At 30.4% G+C, this 7,819-nt stretch overlaps 1 long non-coding RNA gene across 1 annotated transcript; it reads right to left on the reverse strand.

Moving 5' to 3' along the window:
* Nucleotides 1–5,486: 5,486 nt before the first annotated feature.
* LOC145058868 (uncharacterized) lies at nt 5,487–7,367 on the reverse strand. Its single transcript, XR_013686546.1, has 3 exons — nt 6,809–7,367; nt 6,570–6,649; nt 5,487–5,687 (listed from the first exon to the last, which is right to left on the reverse strand). It is a non-coding gene; the product is annotated as an uncharacterized LOC145058868 (long non-coding RNA).
* Nucleotides 7,368–7,819: the final 452 nt, after the last annotated feature.

Here is a 7,819-nt window from a genome sequence, read left to right on the forward strand (position 1 = left end):
CGAGAGGATGGCGATGGAATTTGAAACAGTGTTGAGGGTATTTTGGTAATTAACGATTTAACGTGGAGGCATATGATTTGTTGGGAAATGGAATGGCTTTTTAGAGATTTTTGCATTTGAATTTCAGTGATTACTCGTTGAGTCGTTGGAGTGGATTCCTTTTCTTCAGTCATTTTTTTTTTTATTTATCAAAAGTAAGAAAATGGTTAATTTTTTATTATTTTCTATATTTTTATTTTTTTTTAAATATATTTTATATAAATATTATACTCGTTTTCTAAGAAATTAAAAAACATGAATTTTAATATATTTTTATAATTTTTAGTATATATATTTATTTTAATAAAACTTAAAAAAAGAAATAAAAAATTAAATTAAATACACTACAAGAAAAATGACTTACAGTCACACCAAAAAAGAGTGACCATATGCGTATAGTAACATTTTATTTTTTCAATAAAAGTGTGACAGAAGGTGACGACATCGTATGAGTCTTATGGTCATTTTAAAATGTAGTGTTCGTATGATATGAAAAAATGTGGTCGTATTATAAAAGTGTGGCTATTGGGTAGGGAATTTTGTTGCTAAAATCAATCATTTTATCCAATATTGTGGCGTTAAACCGTCAGTATACACATTTTTTAGTAATTGTAGTGATTGTTTATCACCAACGACGACATACATTTTGTTTCAATGTGGCGTTTTGCTAATAAACTGTCACACAATTCAAAGTTTATTAACACTATTGGGTATCTTTTGCAGACATGCAGTTACAGTGAACATGACAATGTTCACTAAATGACCACAAATAATTAATTTCATAAGTGGCGATATGCAGATAATTAGTCACAAAAACAATATTTGATTGTAACCATTGCCCATACAAATGCCACATGAGTTTATCGTTAGTGTGGTCGTACCTATTATTTAGTCACTCGAAAGATTGTTTATTGAGGTTTTAGTCACGTCAATTTAAGAAAAATATGGTAAAAGTGTTGTTGTAATCAAGCATTTTGTCCAAAAATTGTGACTATAAACTCTTTATAGACGCACGCATATTTTTTTATAATAACTATTGTTCATCTAACAACCATGTGAATTTCTTGTTAGTGAGATGTTTTCAATTATTTAGTCACACATAATAAATTAAACCATGACATAACATTACTCATAGTCACAATAAATTTTTCATGACGGCTACTGTTACTTGTAGTCACACATAATATAATTAAATTATCACTATTAACTGCTTCTAATCATTGTTTTTTTTCTTTTATCAATACTATTATTATTTTCAGTCACACACTTATATTATAAAACTAGGTTATAACCCGTGGACACCACGGATGAGAAAGATAAAATTAATTTTAATTAAATTATAAGTTAATTATTGACCAATGGTAATAAAAAGATAAATAAATTATAAATATAGTTGTTTTGTCTGTAATTTAATAATGATACGATGATAGGTTGAAACTATAAAATCATAATGGTTTGAATATCCGGTCAAGAATTTGTATTTGTAGATAGAAAATTATGATTTTGTATAATGGAATAAAATTATGAATATCACTATAAAAAATACAAAAATTCATGAAAATGACATTATATGAAATTTAAAATATATTGTAATTTAAGATAAATAAGTACATAAAATAAAACAATTATATATTCAAATGGGGAAGTAATGGTCATATACTAATAATAAATAAAATTGATATAAATAATAATATTATAAAAAATATTTATAAATTAAACTTTTTTATACACAAATATCATCATAAAAATTATTATTATTATTTCTTGAAAATAGTGATTTCACCGATGATACAAAAAGTGTGTGGATTGTTATCAATATAGTTTTGTATTTTGTAAGCATAATCACCCAACAAGCTGATAACAAATTGCAAACCATCGGAAAAAAAATATTATTTAAATTAAATATTTCACAGAATTATCCATGTGTTAATAAAATTTAGTGAAATTTGGTCCCTAAGTTAATATATTAACAAAATGGTCCCTGTATTACTAACTTTACAACATAGTTACCGTGTTACAATTTTTAGTTAACTTTAAACAATTCTACACTAAAATAATACATTGCTAAAAATTACATAATTACTCTCTTTGTTACTCAATTGACAGAACATCCACTCTGTATTTACAAAACAATCCATGTGTTATAAAAGACTCATATGTTACAAAATAGCCCCTGTGTTACAATTTTAGTTAACTTTTAACTATTCTATTCTAAAATATTAATGTATTTTATACTACATTGCTAAAATAAATACATAAATGCTCCCTATGTTAAAAAATTGACAGAATAGCCCATGGGTTACTAAATTTACAAAACAGCTATTGTCTTAATAAATTAAGTGAAATCTGATCCATATGTTATTCAATTGACAAAACAGCCCCTGTGTAACACAAATTTTGAAAACAATCCCCATGTTAAAAAGATTTACATAATGGCGCCATTGTAGATTTAGCAAACACTTCCGATCACAATTCTACTAAACTTTCCAAACCTAAAATTTTCAAATTACAAACTTTTTAAGTACTTGCCTTTAAACAAAGTTTGAATTTTAAGTTTATTAATATGTTATCTATATATAAATGGATGAAAGTACATTTTCATTACAGAAAAAAAAAACAAACAAATTGCTTCCCTATCAGGTATGATTCCCCACCAACCATACTTTTGACAGTATGTTGCTATTATAGGAAAAAAAATGAAAGAACCGAAAAATTGATAAACCAAACAAATAACCGATGCAACTGAAAAAAAAAATAATGTTTGAAAGTTACGTGCTGTAAAAGAAATGAATGAAAGTAGAATGTTATAATGCACAAATAAATGAAAGTATGATGCTATTATTGAATAGAAACACTTGGGATGGTCAAGATTCATTATGATACTTATTGGCTAGAAAATTATAAACATATGACGTTTAGAATCTAAATGTATGTACACAATTTGGATACTGAGTACCGGTTTTGACCTCTACAAACTATGTCTTGTCAACCTAAACCCCTATAAACATGAAATGTAGAAATTTTAGGGAAAGTCCCATTTTCTACATCATTTATGGTTGTGATAATAACATGCAAACAAATATAAACAACATCCACAAATTCAATTTCAGAGAATATATATATATATATATATATATATATATATATATATATATATATGTATAAATGGATATATGCAAGGAATAGCTATGTACTTCTCATTTTTTTTCCTTATCATAGAATAGTTCTTCCCATGGATCAATACCATCTAGAAATTGGCTAAAATTCAAGAAATTTAAAAGAATCAGAAATAAAATATAAGTTTCTTTTTGTTATACACAATATTAATTAGGAAAAAGCGTCGAACAAATAAACAAAGGGTGTTTCTTATCAACATCACGTTATCAGTTTCTTCTGCATATATAAGATCGTGTTTCAATAAATAGGGTGATTCTTAGATAAATAACTGAAGTAACATCGGTATCATAAATAATTTAACATGCATTAAAAACACTTGTAATAATAATATCATTACTACTTAAATGTGCAGTAAAATAATTTTAATACATTAAAGAAATATTGACCTTGTTAAAAACCTATTCCTTGAATAATAATTTCAATTGTGGATGAAAGCTAGTTTAATCAAACTAATATATTAGTAACAAAATATATATTGAAATCCATTTTCAGGAGTTAAAATCAATTTACCTAATTTGAGAGTTAAATGCAATTTGTGAACCACAATTGGAGAAATAATATAAACATTCTCATATTAAAACCAACATCACTATAATATCTCTTATAATATCTTTTACCAGGAATATTTTTTTTCTAACTAAACGTGACCCCTGAGATTCATGTCATGTTATTTGAATATGAAAACTAATATCCAAAATCAATGAATTCGCCTTTCCGCACCCTACTCAATGATAAAAAAAATGAATTTTTTTTTAAGTTTTTACTTATAACTGAATTTGTATTACATTTTTATTTTTCTTTATTACAATAAATATAATTAGGTATTTTGTACTACCAATAGAAAAGAGGAATAATGGTACCTCGGTAGCAACATTGAGTTCTCATTTTCCCCAGCTGTGATGTGTTTAAAACCTTAAAACCTTAACTGATGTGAAATTACTGGTGGCTGCTATTGCTAATCCTTGTTGGTCCATTTCCTTCATACATACCTTATATCATCATTGTTGTTTTTGTGGCCTTGATTTCATTGGAGATCTGCTCAAGTTCAGATTTCATCATACACATGCTGCTAAATAACAATATTAGGCATGCTCTCTTAATTAAGTGGTTTCAAAGTTCAATATTTTAAGTCAATTAGTAGAGATCAGATTCATTAACGTTTTCCATCAAAAGATGGGTTGCATCTTACTCTAGTTCTTTCAAATGATCATATCTCATTATCGAGAATAGAAATTAAGTGGTTTGAATGGTTCAAAAGGGGACCAGATTCATTAAGGCATTTCATCTAACACATGGTGTGCATCTTAATAAAGACCAACTATAAAACAATTAAAATCATTCTTCAAACCCAAGCTCAAGCATCAAGATTGAAAAAATAAGACAATATTTATTCCAAGTAAAATTATGTACACTGAAACATACTTTAGCTCACTATACCATTAACGAAAACCCATTTAGAATCAAAACCAAAATCGAATGGGTACAGGAGAAAAGAAACCAGATAATTAGAGAAGATAAGAAATTGTTTTTAAGTGGATTAGCAAAGAACCTGCAAACCATGAGTAGAAATCGATGGTGGTTTCTCTTCTTGGAAGAAGAGATGACCTGCAATCCATGAGGAATAAGGGGAAGAATTCAAATGGCATGAAAATTTTTCTTATTACTTCATAAAATTACTATAAAAACTCTTCTATAAAATGAGTTGAAAGAACTCACAAGAGGAAATAGAACCCAAAATATATGCAATCGTTGAAGCAAATCCTAGAGGTTAGGATTAAACCCTTCAAATCAATGCGGGAAAGCTTGTGGGTGGAGGAATATTTGTAATCGATACAAGCTGGAAACAATTTTCTTCTTTGTATATTTGGATGTTTAATTATCAACATATAAAAAACGATGATTTAGTTACCGATTTATAGGATTTCAACTAAGAAAGAAGATATGTAATTTAAAATTCTGCTACGGAAATGCCTGATTTTTTGGGTTGGACATAGAAAGTCTATGAGAATTTCCAAGATATTAAAACTAATTTGCTTAATTTTAGAAGATGAGTTACTGACGATTGAAGAAATGAATGAGCGGGAAAAACAGTGCAAGAGTTTCTTCAGTATTGACATGTGGCATCTTGCTTGTGTATAAGATTGACACGTGGCGTTTAAGGGAGGTTTTTATTAAGTAGGGGGATGAAAATATACAATACAATGTAAACAAAAAACAAATTTTTACTAATAATAATTCAAAATTCTTACAACAATACAAATCCAAAAAAAAAACTAAAAAAACTAAAAAAATATACACAAATGTTAAACCTAAAAATAAAACTTCTATATTGTTGTCTTAATAACATTGATCCTTAGCTTGCTTTATCGGATGAATATTTGTTGCCTTCATCATTTCATTAAAAACTCAATCCACAAATGCAAACCTTCTATTGCCAGAGCTCATTCACCCAAGATTTGGCGTGTCGTTTCCTGACATGACCATCATACCAGATTCCATAATGAATTTCAAAAACATACAAAATAAGAAACTACAATTAAGAACTAATTGTTAGTCACTTGTACACGATTCCTTTCATCAACAATGTCATAACCGCATAGACAAACTTAATATAATATCACTCATTAGGCTTTTATCACCGTGGAATGAAGGTTAACATATAAAATAAAATTATGGGTACTCACTATTCACAAAAGAGAACCTTACAGAGATAGCATAACAATCATGATCATGGATAATAAGTGATTTGAAACATGTATTTATGAGAACCGAAACTAATTGAAGTGGTGGGCATAAACATTCGAAAAAAATTGGCAACAAAATTCAAGACATAAACCAAAACAAGGATGGTTTCAAAACACAGTCAATTAACATCTTCCAATTCAGTAAAATAAAGTCAATTATAGACCTTGAAGCTCTAATACAATATCAACACAAAACTATATGTATTCTTATTCTCAAAGGATTTCATTAAATTAACATCATATCAATGATTGATGCTTAATTAGGAAAAAGAAATATCATTTATCTCATGTGTCAAAAATGCATACTACAAGGCTTTTTCATGAGAAAGCAAATAATGGTCACATGAATAGACACTCATAAAGAGAAATCAAAGACCAAGAAAAAGAATGGAATATCCACAACCAATGGAAAGGGTAGATTGCCAAAAAAAACATAAGCAATTTAGCAATGTAGGAGTCATACTGTAATTGATTTTTCATAGTCTCCTACTAACTTAGCTTGCATATTATTATGTATCTGGGACCCACCATGTAGCAAATTTCCTAAATATCACAGTATACTACGGTATCAAGTATAACAGATTATCATTTGTAGCAATGTGTTCTTACCTCAAACAGAATTTAATAAGATTCAATTGCTTTGATGTTGGCCTCAATTGCGATAGGTGGACTGTATAAAAGAGGTTATCCTGCATTACAGGAAAACATAATTCTTATGAAACCAGTTAAACACTGAAGTATTAATGTGAGCATTGTTTCTCTCAATTTAGTATGAATTTTTTGGTGAATTGGCGTCAAACAAGTATGAAGCCAAAAATACAATGAAATGGTGAAAAAAGTAGGCGTACGTATTGGGGAAAAATGGTCGAAAATACCAAGGGTGGGGCAGGACAACGACAAAACGAGTGACTACCGGAGATGGTAGCGTGAGCCATGGAGCGATGGTCAATAATGGACCTTGGATCATTGATGCAGTGAAAACACACACAGAGATGGTCGAGAATACCAGGGGCAACGTAGGTTAACAATGTCACAAGCGACAACCGGAGACAGTAGCGTCGGCCATGGAGCGATGGTCGATAACGGAGGTATAAATCTATGCTGTCGTGATGAATGCAAAGAGGATTGGAGTTTCTGGTAGTCCTAAGCGCTTCAACTTTCGAAGTTAATCGATATTAGGTTTAAAGATGAGGGAAGAAACGAAATCTAATTTTTTTGGATGGAGGGAATCTGAAATTTCTGGAATCGAGCAAGGGGGAACGACAATCGAGAATAGCTCGTCATCATTGTGAAGGCAGAAGACGATGGAATCAGAAGGGCTTTCCCCTATTTGGTGAAGAAGGGTGTGGTGTCTGGCTAGTGTAGGCTACAGAGCAATATGGCGGAGTAGGGGTGGAGGGGCGGTGAGGTGGGAAAGTAATGCAAGGAAACATCTATGACCGCATGAGAACCCTAGCGGTTAAAAACATTTTGGTGTTAATAGGAATCAGGGAACTTTAACAGGAGGCGTGTGATATTTCAATTTACAAGATTACTCGATCATAATGCCACAAAATCTACTGTAGCACCTGGTTCCTGGTACGTAAATCTTATTTGAGTATTCTCTTTTTTTTGCCTTGGACTCGGCGAGTCATAGGTCCGACTCGCCGAGTAAATACGGGACCCGGGACATGTTTAAGTTGGCGACTCGGCGAGTCCATATCCTGGACTCGGCGAGTCACCGCTGTTGGATGAAACCCTAAGTTTCAGGGGTTTGCACCCTATTTAAACCTCATGTCCGCCCCAAAGCCAGCCCCCATTCACCTCAGAGCTCCCAACCCTCGTTCCAAAGCTTATTTCCTTGAGAGTTTGAAGCATTT

Source organism: Lactuca serriola, chromosome 6 (assembly GCF_051521515.1).
Source record: "Lactuca serriola cultivar US96UC23 chromosome 6, Lser_US96UC23_V15, whole genome shotgun sequence".
NCBI lineage: Eukaryota > Viridiplantae > Streptophyta > Magnoliopsida > Asterales > Asteraceae > Lactuca > Lactuca serriola.